The sequence below is a fragment of the Argiope bruennichi genome, chromosome 2, assembly GCF_947563725.1.
Source record: "Argiope bruennichi chromosome 2, qqArgBrue1.1, whole genome shotgun sequence".
NCBI classification, from domain to species: domain Eukaryota; kingdom Metazoa; phylum Arthropoda; class Arachnida; order Araneae; family Araneidae; genus Argiope; species Argiope bruennichi.
Genome location: NC_079152.1, coordinates 4,233,652 through 4,247,130, shown reverse-complemented (window position 1 = coordinate 4,247,130; position 13,479 = coordinate 4,233,652).

Genomic DNA, 13,479 nt, shown 5'->3' with positions numbered 1-13,479 from the left:
GTTTTTTTTTTGTACGTAAAACATGCAGACTCCTTGTAAAGTCCATTCGAAATGATGAAACTAAAAACCGTTTGGTTGCATGACAATAAGAAGGAAAATATGTAGGACGATTCAAATTTTTCCGATAAATATGTCAGAAGAGTGAAGAAAGACAAAAATGGCCGAATTCTCTGATTAAGCAAGGACAGAAACGGCTAAAGAGTCAGCTGGAAATCGCTATCTTCCATCATTTTATATAAAATTGTAAAAGAAAACAGACGACATGAATATCAAAAAACTCGCTATCTATCTAATGAATAAAGAGACGATTGTTATGCCGACCTAATTACATTAATTTTTATAAAAGCTTTGAAAGTTTACGAAATGCAGACTCTTTACGGAGCTTTTCGAAGCTCGGAGCACAATGGCCACAGTTATATAATCAAGAATGTGAACGGTAAGAAGCTGCAATCGAAAAGTTTCAACTAAACATAAACATACTCACTATATTTGCCAATTTTTGATTTAAAAAACAATCTTCATTCTATTTGGCTGATATTTTGAATATTTATTTTTCTATTGTTAATGTGTGTGTGTGTGTGCGCGCGCGTGCGCGTGTGTGCAAAGATTTCAATCAAATATTCATATGTGATTCTGGCTTGCTTTTAAGCACAGCAGAGAGTGATTTCTGAATCACAAGCAATTATCGGCTATTTAATAAATATAAAATTAGGAATAACGATTATGTTTTAGAATTTAAATTCACTTGAGGGGAAAATCAATTTCAGAATAACGCAATAAAGGCAAATTTGAAACAAGCAATTAACGATATGGATCGAGAAATATTCCATATCTTCGAACCAAACTACACGCGACCCTAACTTACCACTTAATCTAGTGCATTCGAAAAGGGACAATATAATGGAATTCGTTGAATTTTGTATGACAACCCATACTAAATTTCCATGAAGGAATTAAAGCTGATTGTATAAATTAGGCAATGGTGGGGACCATCTTCGTTACTTCCATGTTAATTTAGGTCACTGAGGCATTAAGGCACCCAAGTCTAAAGAAAAACCAATATCTCTTAATTTGACAAACGATAAGCACAGTTTGATTGCACGATTTATAACAGAGCAAGAAAATATAGTTCCTAAAATTGAGAAAAAAAAATTGAAAAAGGAGCATTTGAAATAAATTTTAATTTCGGTCGAAAATCAAAGTAAAGGAGTTCCTATAATAGTCTGTTAATGTAATGTAGGTGGATACAACTTCATCACTACTAATTTGTTATACACATATTATGCTAAATATGCTGACATTATAAAGATAATTCATTCTAAAATGATCATGCTGTAAGAGAGGTAACAACAACTAAAGAAGAATTAATATTTGAATCGCCTTGAGAAATCGGTGAATACTCATGTTGACAGTAAGTAGAAAACGACGAATGACCGTGGCTCTTGACAAAGACTTCTTTCTAATATTTAAAAAGTTCATTCTAATTTAAATAAAATACAGTCTGTTGAATAATTACATTTACAATTATTTTCAAATTTAAAAACTAATTACTCTGAGCATAATGTTGTACCTACATATTTTCATCTTGCTGGTAATTTGATATGTTTACATCATTAACAGTATAACTAGTTGAATATGGAACATTAGTTTGCATTATAAAATTGTGTGTATGAAAATGATTCAGCTATACAAATCTGGCAGGTTTAATTCTTGGAGTTAAACTTTTTTTATAATTAATTTTTAAATAATTTATTTCTCATTATTTTTTTCGGCTGAGATATCTTGAGAGTGTGTAATAAGCCACGAGAAATAACGGATCTCGATTATTCGGCGCGTGTGTGTGTGTGTGTATTCATTGCCCTCAATAGCATCAAAATACGCAAACACCTCTTTCTCGTATTGCTTATTTAAAGTGTAGGAGACAAAATCGTAAGAGAAGGATAGTAACGAATTGTTATTTCGTGATATTTAAGCTCATTAGACCCTAAGGTATAAATTCAAAGTAAAAAATAATAATTCGGTGAATTGAAAGTACCCGTCTGACGCAAAACGGGGAAAATTCCCACGAATGAGGATGATGGGACTCTCCTGTCCATCGTCGAAAAGAACCGTTAGTTTTTCTTTCTATAAAATCTAAATGGCAATTATATAAAGAGCTTGTTTTAAAATTTTCCATTAGGAATTGGAGTCTTCAAATGTTCGGCAGAATTATGAAAGAGTTACAATGCATCTTATTCTGAGACTGATTTGAATCGTAATTTCGCGTAATTTTTAAGGGCAGCCTTATTTGCAGGTAGAATACGCTCACGACGATTGCAATGTGGAATGCATTTAAACTGTATCGAATAAAGCTCGGTAATTGGCAAAGTAGTCAATAGGTCATAACCTAAGTCTAGTTATATTTCTTTTTCGAGTCCGTAACTAAAGGATTAGGTTTTTGAGATAACAGTATAAACGAAGTTGAAACGAGTTTTATGTTATGTTAGTTTTATGTTTTCCGTTAAAAATGATTTTTGTATTTTTCTTTCTATTCCTTTTAAGATTCCATCAATGTGATGAATATGAAAAATTACTATTCATAGAAATGAATATATAACAAAACAAAGAAGATACCGCAGACGACGGTTAGCTGTCCTTTCTATTCCGTTCCAGATGGCAATCATATAACGAGGATGGATTTTGGAATCTCTGATTAGGAATTCGGATCTTCACTTGCGCCACGATATAGACCCCACAGCCTTGCCGCCGTCCTTATATGTGAGCAACCTTTAAAAGTCGACTAATATGAGAGTTAAAATGTATCGTATGCTGAGGCTGATTTTGCATCGCTTTTAAGGTTAGCATTATTCGTAAGTACAATACATTGAAGGCGGTTTAAATGTATACTACAATTAAACTGTATAAATCAATTGAAAGACTTTGCAAAGCAGCAACTTTTGTCCCTCTGTATGTTATTTTCGAGTAAAATCTCGTAAAGTTAGTGATATAGCAATTAAAGCTAATTTATCAGGTCCTATTGCACTTGAAATTTTATTTGCAGGTATTTTTCATTGTTATTCTTAAAGATGTCGAATAGTTAATCCTTGCACATTCTCTATGAGAACTCTATTTCGGTCATGTCGGAAAGCAATCGTGAATGAATCAATTAATTTAATTAAATTGATACCCGACGTGCAGTGTCATTTTCCTGTTAATTTCAGAAAATTGATCAAAAGATTTCACAGTATGAGTATTTAACCCAATCGCTTTTCTCGAATACTCGTTATTTTAAAATTCTATTCATTTCTTTATGTACAATTTCTTTTTTTCACTTAAATAATGTTAAGTACCAATTGGTATATCCAAAAATAGACGCATTAATTTAGCTTCACACCTATATCGCTTATTTTGCACAAGATCTTTTTAATAAAGTTAAATCCTGTAACGTCATAATGGTATCGAAAATATAATTGCGCGAGTAATCGATTTCGAAATTTATATTATTCCTTAGTCTAAATTCACTTTCTTATTTTTCATGGAGTACGAGCCAGTTATAAGAAAAAATCCTTATCGTTTGACAACAAGTGAAAGCCGTGCTATTACATATTAGATGGAACAACGAAAACTATTTCTCAATACACGAAATTTCTTTTCATTAATTAATAACATTTAAAATTTAACTATGCATTTTAAAGAAATTCAAAAACTATTTTTTATGTATAATAAATTTCAGATTATTATGACAAAACGGAAATATCGAGCTGAATTTATAATTAACAGAAATTCGTTAAAATATCCAAAATAACGTTTATTCCCACCGTTCGAAATTTATTTCCTCCAATTTTCGTAGTTTTAGGTCAAACTATCTCTGCTATTCAGAGCTAACACTTTCATTTAATTTTATTAGGAATATAATAAAATATACAAATTAAGGGCTTATAATCAGAAAATTAAAAGAAATAATTCTATGCTTTAGCGCCTTTATATAGGAATATTTTATAGAGCCACTTAAATGTTATATCTTTCGTTTGGAAAACCTTTCAATACAATTTGAATTAAAATATTGTTAAATTTACCCAGTCAACAAAATATGCACCGTGTAAACTGATTGAGAAGACATCGATTTCCACCAGTTTAACTTAAAAGAGAAAGTTTTTTCGTTTAGATTATTCACGTTCTGATTGAGGGAGAAATATATGCATTCGAAGAGTCACCTTCCTAAGCTTATCACTGTGCACCAAATGTAGCGCCAGGCGTTTATCAGTTACCTATACCGGGAAACACAGTTAACTTTTGTGACCTTCATTTTTTTTAATAATCTTTTAACGTAAATAAATTAATTAGCATTGTATGTACCTCGCTTTTATTTTGTCTAGAAAAATTAGAGATTATTTCATGTCTAATGTGATGAATTGACATCTATGGAAGCACTACAAATTTGATTTTTGAGCAGATCTTTAAATTGCGAAGGATAGAAGAGTTAAAATTGATCTTATTCTAAGGCTAAATTGAGCAATGTTTGGAATTCTCTTTACATTTTGCATTATTTGCAAGTACACTATACCTACACCGATTCAAATGTGCACTATAGTTAATCTGTATCAATCACGACAAGTGCTTTATAAAGTAATAACCTCAATCTGTCGGTATATTCTTTAATGAGGCCTTATTTCGTTACTAACTTAATGAAGTTCCTAATCATTAAAGCTAATTTAATCCTTAACATTTAAGCTAAAATAAATCAGCTCCTAGATACGCTTAAAGTGTTTTTGTAGATAATTTTCATCTATATAATCAATGCATTATGTTTGTTTTTAAATACATCAAATATTTCAAATTTGTGCATTCTGCATGAAAGTACACTATTTCATTCTTATCGGAACACAATCCTGAATTAAGAAATTAATTTCATTAAATCGATCATAGACATGTAAACTTATTTACAACTGAATTCGAGCAGCATAGCTCACAAGATTTCCCAATATTTAAACTTTGCCGTCGTTATCGACCCACTGTTTGGAAATGTTAATGCACTAAAATTCTGATTTTTCCCTTAGGCATAACATTCTTCTGACTATTTCACTAAAATAGCTTTTAGCATCAGTAGCTTTATGCAAAGTTAGACATGTTAATTTATTAACTGCATATTTTTTGGGTGGTGGTTGTGGTGTTCTATCTTCAGTTTATTTCTCAGAGAATATGCGAAAGTAAAGGCATAAATCCTTGTCTTTTTACAATAACTAAAAGTCATGCAATTACAAATTAGATGAAACGATGACAACTATTGCTGATAATTATAGAATTTTTTTAATTAGATTTTTAGAAAAAATTACAACATAATTATACTAATAATATTAAGACAAATTATATATTTAAAAAATTACTTTTGACCCAAAATAAATTTCAGTAGCCATTGTCCAAAAACGTAAAATTTTAGCTAAATTTTATAATTAACTAAAATTTCAAAAATAACGGTTATAAATGGACATTCGTATTCTTCGAAGTTTCTATGCTCCAGATTTAATAGATAAAGGCGAAACTACCTGCATCGGTGATTGTCAATACACTTGTACCTTTCGTTTAGTATATTATAGATTGGAATATAATAAAGTATACAACGTACGAAGTGAAAAGTACAAAATTAAAAGTTATAGGGTCCTACGTTATTAAGAGCTCTTCTTAGTGGCTCTACTTAAGTACTTTTTCTTCCTTTGCTTTTTTTTTTGGGGGGGGGACCCTCTTCAGTATTCTATACATTGGAAATAGAAATTAAATTTGCCCGATAACAAACTTTGATCAGATCAAAGGAGTAAAATTAAATTAAAAAATTCCTCAGCTTAGTATAAAGAAAGAATATTTTAGGAATTTAAATCCTTCGTGTTTTGCTAGATGGAAAAACATGTCGATTCGAAACAGTTATCGTCTAGACAAATCACTATCTATTAATATACTGCGAAGTCTTATATCAGATACTTATGCAAGACGAAGTAGTTAATTTTTGTGACCAAAGTCATTTTAAAAAAATGTAGAAATTAAATTAATTAACATTGCATTTCCTTCGGATTTACGAAAAATGGTCTATTAGAAAATATTCCATGGTGTATGCGATCCTTTCAAAACGACGGAAGCTCTAAAAATTGCCTTTTGATTCAAGATCTGCCGGGATATTCCAGCTCTAAATGATTCAAAAAATAGTATTAAATTAAAAATTAAATGATATTCATGCGGGGAACTTGGCTTCGGAGCATCAAACGATTTCGTCAAAACACTAAAATATTTCTCAAAAGTATCACTGAATAATTTAAACCCAAATAAAAATATAAATCCTACAAAATGATTTATAAATTTCACAATACCCGAAAACAAAATTTATTTCGGGGGTAGAGTACCTACAAATTACGCTTAATCCATTAGTGAAGTACCTACAAAAAGGATTTCTTATTTTCTAGCCTTAATTTACGCTTTAAATAATCATGTTATTTTTAAACATTGTCGGTAAAAATGTAAAGCTACTTAACTATATATAAAAAATTAAAATTATAAGAAGTATTAATTGCGCACCTGCAAATAAGGATTTCCTACCTTTAAGACCTAATTTATCCTTTAAATTTTGAATTGAAGCATTGCTCGTTAGGTTGTAATGCTATTAAATTATATATGAATGCATTTAATATTATATGGAGTATTACTTGTGTACCTGCAAATAATGATTTCTTGTTTTTAAGACCTAATTTATCATTTAAATGCTCATGTTATTTTTAAGCATTCCTGGTTAAAATCCTAGGTTTCTGAACTAAATATGAATTCATTTAATATTAAAAAGAGTATTCTTTGTATAGAGTTTCTCCTTACTGTCAACCTAAGTGTTCAACTTAAAGTAAAAATAAGTCACACATGACACACACCTACTGACTACGCAGCAATCGCACCCAGCTCATAAAGCAAGTGTCTGGATGCGAGAGGTACGTGTCCACACGAGCCATTCCGGCTATCTTATCACCTCCAGTTTCTTTTGTTGGAGGCCAGATGGTTTCTAAATATAATATAAATTTTACAATACATTTCAATTTCGATTACAAAAAGTGCAATGCAGTATAAAGAAAATAATAACCATACCTGCAAAAATAGTTCCCACAAGGGAAATTATACAATACAGCTAATCAAATGTAATCAGGAAATTTCCGCAACATATTAGAAAAGTAAAGTTCATCAGAATTACTCTCTTAAAATTACAATATTGATTCTAAGTTCATTTTTTAAATAAAAGTTCATGAATAATGTAGAGTTCGAACGAATTAATCTAATTCATTACAAATTGTCCAAGTACGTTAAAAGTTAAAATCAAATGTAGTCAGAGAAATTGTTCAATGCTAGAGACATAAAGTTCTTAAAAGTCACTGTCCAGCAATTAAAGTTGCGCTTAGAATCTCATTTTTTATGAAGAGTATATGAAGTTCGTATAAATAAATCGAGTTCTTGAAAAGAAGTCCAGGTCTTTAATTTCTTGAAGTCATACAAGAACGGCTGAATTTTATCTGTTTACGCAATATAAGGGAAACTGTTTGGATGCTGGAGAGCAACATCGTGGTGAATATTTTCTTTCAGAATCCTCGTCAGATGCTGAGCGGAAAACCGGAACCAGAATCTGCTTCCAACAAGATTCCAGGATGGATATTCTTGGATCACAGTTTATGATCTGTCGCATCGGTTCCAATGAAGAGGATTTCACGTATCGATTCTCCAAATGGAGAAAGGCTCGTGTTATACGGGTGAGGTAGACATATAAAAGAAAAAAGGAATTAATAAAATATATGCAAATCGATATTTATAATGATAGGTGGTATATCTGAAATGGATACCTGGCACATCCTTAGAATTTGTACTAATACAGAGAGATTCTTTATCCACGCGATATTTTTTATAAGACGCTTAAATCCAAAGACTGACTCCGCGGCATCAGTTTTTGGACTCTTGCATCTGATTACTGCGATGAGCATATTAAATCTATTGCTCAATATTAGCTATCTTTTTCCCGAGTATTATTACTTTTAATTTATTCCTCACAGGAATAATACTTTCTGGACAAGTCTCATATTAGTGTAATACATAAAAGAAGGAACGATATAAAATATAATTACAATTATATTTAATCTTATTCATCATATGATTATAAATATACAAAGGAAATATGCTTAGAATAAATATTATAAAAATATTCATCATGTATTAATATTATTAGAAAGCTACAAACAAAATAAGATATATGGAAGGTCATTTACTAAAACACTTATATTCATAATATCCTTAAAAAATATTATAAAATTACAAATAAATTCTAAAAATAAGTATAAATTTCTAAAAAAAAATTTGAAGATTTTTTTTGTATTGATTACCCAATTCTTTTATTGGAAAAAAGAGGAAATAAAATGTTTTTAACTGACTTTAAGATTTTTTGTATATTTTAAATTTAGCCCACGATTCAGTTTAACGGGATATATTTCATGCGATCATGAATTGTTAATGATTATTTCTAAACGAATTAGCATTTTTCATTAGAACCATTAATGGAGCAGCCGAACTGAGACATATTGTGTAACAATCTTGATATTGCAACCCTGTATTAATAAAAATGGATTTAAATAATTATTCCAACATAACCCTGAATAAAAAAAAGGAAACTGTATTTGTAATCATTGCATTTAAATAGCTAAACATAAATTCTTTCAATTTGGATAAAAATGGTTCTTCATATTATCCAAGGAACAATATCGAAATTTTCATTTACCTTACATTAAAATATTTATAGACTGATATTTTTATAAATAGGGGGGGAGGGGTATTTTTCACAAATAAATTTGTTCCTCAACTCTGGTTTTTGCAGAAAGGTGAAAACAATTGGTATCCATTAAAATGAAGATTGGAGTTTTAGATAGAGGGAAAACACTGAAAGAAGTTACTACATAGTTAACATTTCTGACAAGTTACTGCTATTAATCAAATTAACAGATTTCACTGATCTTCCATGAAAGACGCAATTAACATGTATTCCCTTAATTAGTGAATCTTCGTATCTGTGGTTATTCTGTAACAAGAGTTAAAGACAAAATGGCCATATCAAAGCTCCTTTAAATAGCTCGATCTAAACCGTAATCTACTTATTCATATTTAACAACGGACATTGAGGGAATAATTAGAGTCTTCTTTTTATCATGGCGGCAGCTTCACTAAATAATGATTCCCCGGCTAAAGTAAAAATGCATAAGACCTTCTGATTTGGATTGGATAAAGAGAAGTTATTTTGATTCAGTGGATAAATTTAGTTTAAAGAAATTTATTTTGAAAGCTCTAATTCATAAGCGATTTAAAAAATAGTTTTCGTTTTTAGCTATTTTTTATTTATTTTTTTCAGTAATAAACTATATTTTAGAAATTTTTCTCAAATTAGTTACTAGAAATTCCAATTTCAGAAAAACAGTATTAATTGAAATAATTAAATTTAACAGATAATTAAGTTCTGAAGCTTCCAACATAGCATATTGTTATTGGCAAAAATCAAGTTCGTAAAATTTCTTTTTTCTAACACCTTAGGAAGCGGGTAAAAGAATGAATGTATTTTAAGAAGCAAGAATCAAGTCAAGCTAAATAAATTATGGACTTAAAATGTTTTCAGATTCCATGCACATTCTTTAGAGATTATCCACCACATTTTATAGTTTTCATAATTAGCTATTTGTAACAACACGACAAACTAAAGTATGTGACGATGCGTCGATATCAAGATTTTGTCGAATTGAAATTTAAGAAGAAAAAATAATAGCCAACTAAAGTTTTTTTTCTATTAATTTAATTAAAAGCTGTAATTAATAAAAAAATAAACATTTAAAAGTTGTATTCAAATATGATAAGAAGGACAAAAGATCTAATGAAAATTCGTTACGTTACAGATTTTCCTCAGAAAAAAAAATAATTCCGAAAAAAATAATCCATTTTCATTTTATTATCGCTTTGGATAAGATAGAGGATTTGATACAAGATCCTAAACAAAAGCATCTTAGAATATGAATATAGTTTAGTTCTCCTGCTAAAAAGACCAGCTTTAGTATTTTACCATGTACCGATTCTCGGAAATGTATCGTAAGAAAAAAAACTTCTCAAAGATGCATTTCTGGACAAAAGAGACTTTTAAAAGTTGAAATTCAGAGTCATTTCGGATTCATAAATGGAGAGTGACTTTTATTTTTATCTAAATTTTATCTTTATTTTTATCTTATTTTTATTAAGAAATAATTAGGAATTCGAATGTAATATATCGTCTTGCAATATACCGAAAATTTCATGGATTTTCAGGATTAGGATAATTTACATTTATAAGTAAAATCCTCTCAACGATTAACGTATTTCCTTTTTTTTATAATTAAATATACTTTAACAAGTATTATGAAAAAAAAATATTACAAAATTCATTTTGTAGTATCCAAATTAATTAGAAAAAAACAATGCTTTCTTTGGGAAGAGTTCATCAAATGAATCGTTCCATTGTTAAATATTTTGATTTTAGATTCTCAGCTACTGCATGCAGTTTTGACAGATTTTTGCATCATAAAACGTCTGTAAAATTTTACATATTATTTTCCAAATGAATGCAAGCAGTAAGTGACACAAAACAATAAGGATTTTTAAGATTCTAATGCATTTCTGTTACTTGCAGTTAGCCTTTCCTTTAGTTTCTTTTTTACCAAATATTTAGGACTAAAATACATTTCCGAGGGAAACAAGCAATGATTGTCAAAAGACATATTAAAATAATACAAATATTTGCTCAGTTTGTCAAAGACGATTCTATACTCACGAAAGCCTGAAAAGATATCGCATTTTTCTTTCTAATTGTATTATTATAGCATTATGCAAAATGTGATTTTATGCTCAAAAAGTTTTGAAAATGTTTTTTCTTGAAATGTATTTAAAAGCAACTAACAGCTCAAAGATAATATTAGAAGTCAGATCGCGAAATGCGCTTCAAAAGTTTTCCCGCCATTTAGCATTTGTTCTCATCAGCGTTATTCTAATTGAAGTCCAGAAAAATTATAGAATCAGTCATTTCTATTTCTTTTCAACAATAATTCCTGAGCCAGTTTTGTATTGTTGAGAGTGTGAGAGTTTAACTACCAATTCACACAGCTATAATTTCACATTTTCTAGAATTTTCAAATGTTAATTGAACTACAAAATCTAAAAAAGTATTTTTTTGCACGAAAGTAAGTCTAAAAAAATAGCATTTTCAAAATATTCTGAAGTTGTAATTAACTGTAATTAATTGTCAAATTAATACTAAAAGAAATTGCTCAATTGAAAGAAAAGAAGAAAAGAAATTGAAATTGATCAAGGAATCTAAAATAAATTTATTCGAAAATCATTCGGTTAAAATATTTTTCATAAAATATTTCAAAGTTTTTTTTTAAAATAAATATTGAACCCAATTAATATATTCTTAATAATTCAACACAAATATCGGTCTCAATAAATATTTTTGTGACATGAAATATTTATACTGGTGAAAACTTTGAAATCTTCGATAATAATATCAAAACGAGCGGAGGTGTCGCGAGCATAATATGGTAAAAAAATTACGTAAAATAGATTGCTTAAAATAGCTGTTACCATATTTAAGGAAGTAAATATTTTTAATTCTTTAGCATGCACCTACTCAGATAAATAGTTTCCCTTATCAATGGAGATTTCAATCTTACAAATTCAGCAAGAATATTCTCCCCTCCAATTGATCGTATACTTAGACAATATTGAATCTTCTTTTCTGTTCTTACTAAGCTAACTGTCCCTTTCCGAATCACGGAGTTTGAAGTGGGAAAGGAAAAAGCAAGCCCTCCACGGTCTCGTTAAGTCCGCAAGATAAATAGTGACCCATTTCACCACCTCCTTAACAGACATTCCCGTCTTGTTACTTAATGCGCAGCGATTTAAGTTTCATTATGTAACGAAGAAAATTCATTATACACATTGAACTCCTTTTTTTATATGGATTAAATCCGATTAAATCCATAAATTAAATGCAAATATATAAATTAAGTCACAAAATGTCTTGTCAAATAACATTTATTCAAATTATTATTATTATTATTATTATTATTTTGGTTTGCTGCTTTAAATATATATTGACAAATAAACAAACAAATGGTCGCAACTTGTACAAATGTGATTGAAAATTTATTCAACATTTACATTTTGGATCATAAAATGTTATGCACTAAAATTCATTGTCTATTTCTTTGAGTTATTGAATCAGCGTGTTCACATAAGGAAGAACAGGCATCACTTCCTTTCACAGAGTTAGTACAAAATCTGAGAAAAATCGGCACATTTGGCGTAAGGATGGTTAAACACATTTTATTAATAAGGCTGAATTCGCTTTTTGTGTTGTCGTGTTCACAATCAGATGGATAAAAAAGAGAGTTTAAAAGTTAGGGAGATTTGAAAGATGAAGATTCGTCAAACTATCGAAGCTGATCGTTTTATTTGATGTTTACTTTTGTAAAAATGACATAAAATTCTGACATTGATCACAGAGGAAATAAAGTCTGTGTTGAAACAATTTGCTCCATTAAGAACTTTTTATTTAAAAGTTTTCCTCTCAGAAAATGCTTAATATTAATATTTTTGAGTACCCCAGAATATCTGTAGTCTATGTAAATTTTCTGGATGCAAAATTCCAAGATTGTACTGGAATCACACCTCAATTGGTAAGACCCACACCAGAATTCTTAATCAAAGATTTTCTTTTGACCGTTTTCTAGTTGCAATAATCTCAGCTTCTTTTAATGATGTTGCAATAATTCATTTCTTCCAGCTAAACAATTGTCTTGTTGATTGACATACTCAAATCCCATCCTTAATAGAATATTCTTTAATATTTTTCATTTCTACATTACACATTCGTTAGGATACTTAACTTTTCAAATAAATTTTAATTAGATAGATGTATGTCCAATAATGTTTTAGAATTAATTTTCTAAATGGTGAAAGTTCATAGGGACTCCCTCAACCGAATATGGTCCACGATCGAATATGAAACATATTTACACTTTTTTTCTGAAATGATTATTTCTCGTGTTCCACAAGCGTTTTTCTTCTTTATGTTAAAAATTACAACATTAAAATTAAATCTCGATTTATATTTGATTGCAAAATTTAATCAAAACCTTTTTAAGCTTTGTATTCAGTTCGGGGGGGGTTGGTAATTTAATCGGTCTCTGAATTCAATTAATTGGTTTACCATTTCGAGTCGTTCGCTGCCTCTATTTATCTTTGATGTATACAATAAAGTTCAAACGTCATTTTTTTAATTAAAACTTTCTTAATCTTTTCAGTATCGGATTCTCCATTTCATTTTTCCACTCGAGGGCTTTTATTGTTATGAGTTACGTTTTCTATTATCAAAGAAACGTTCTATATTAGGAGACATTTCTGACACTGCCGAGGAAGCAA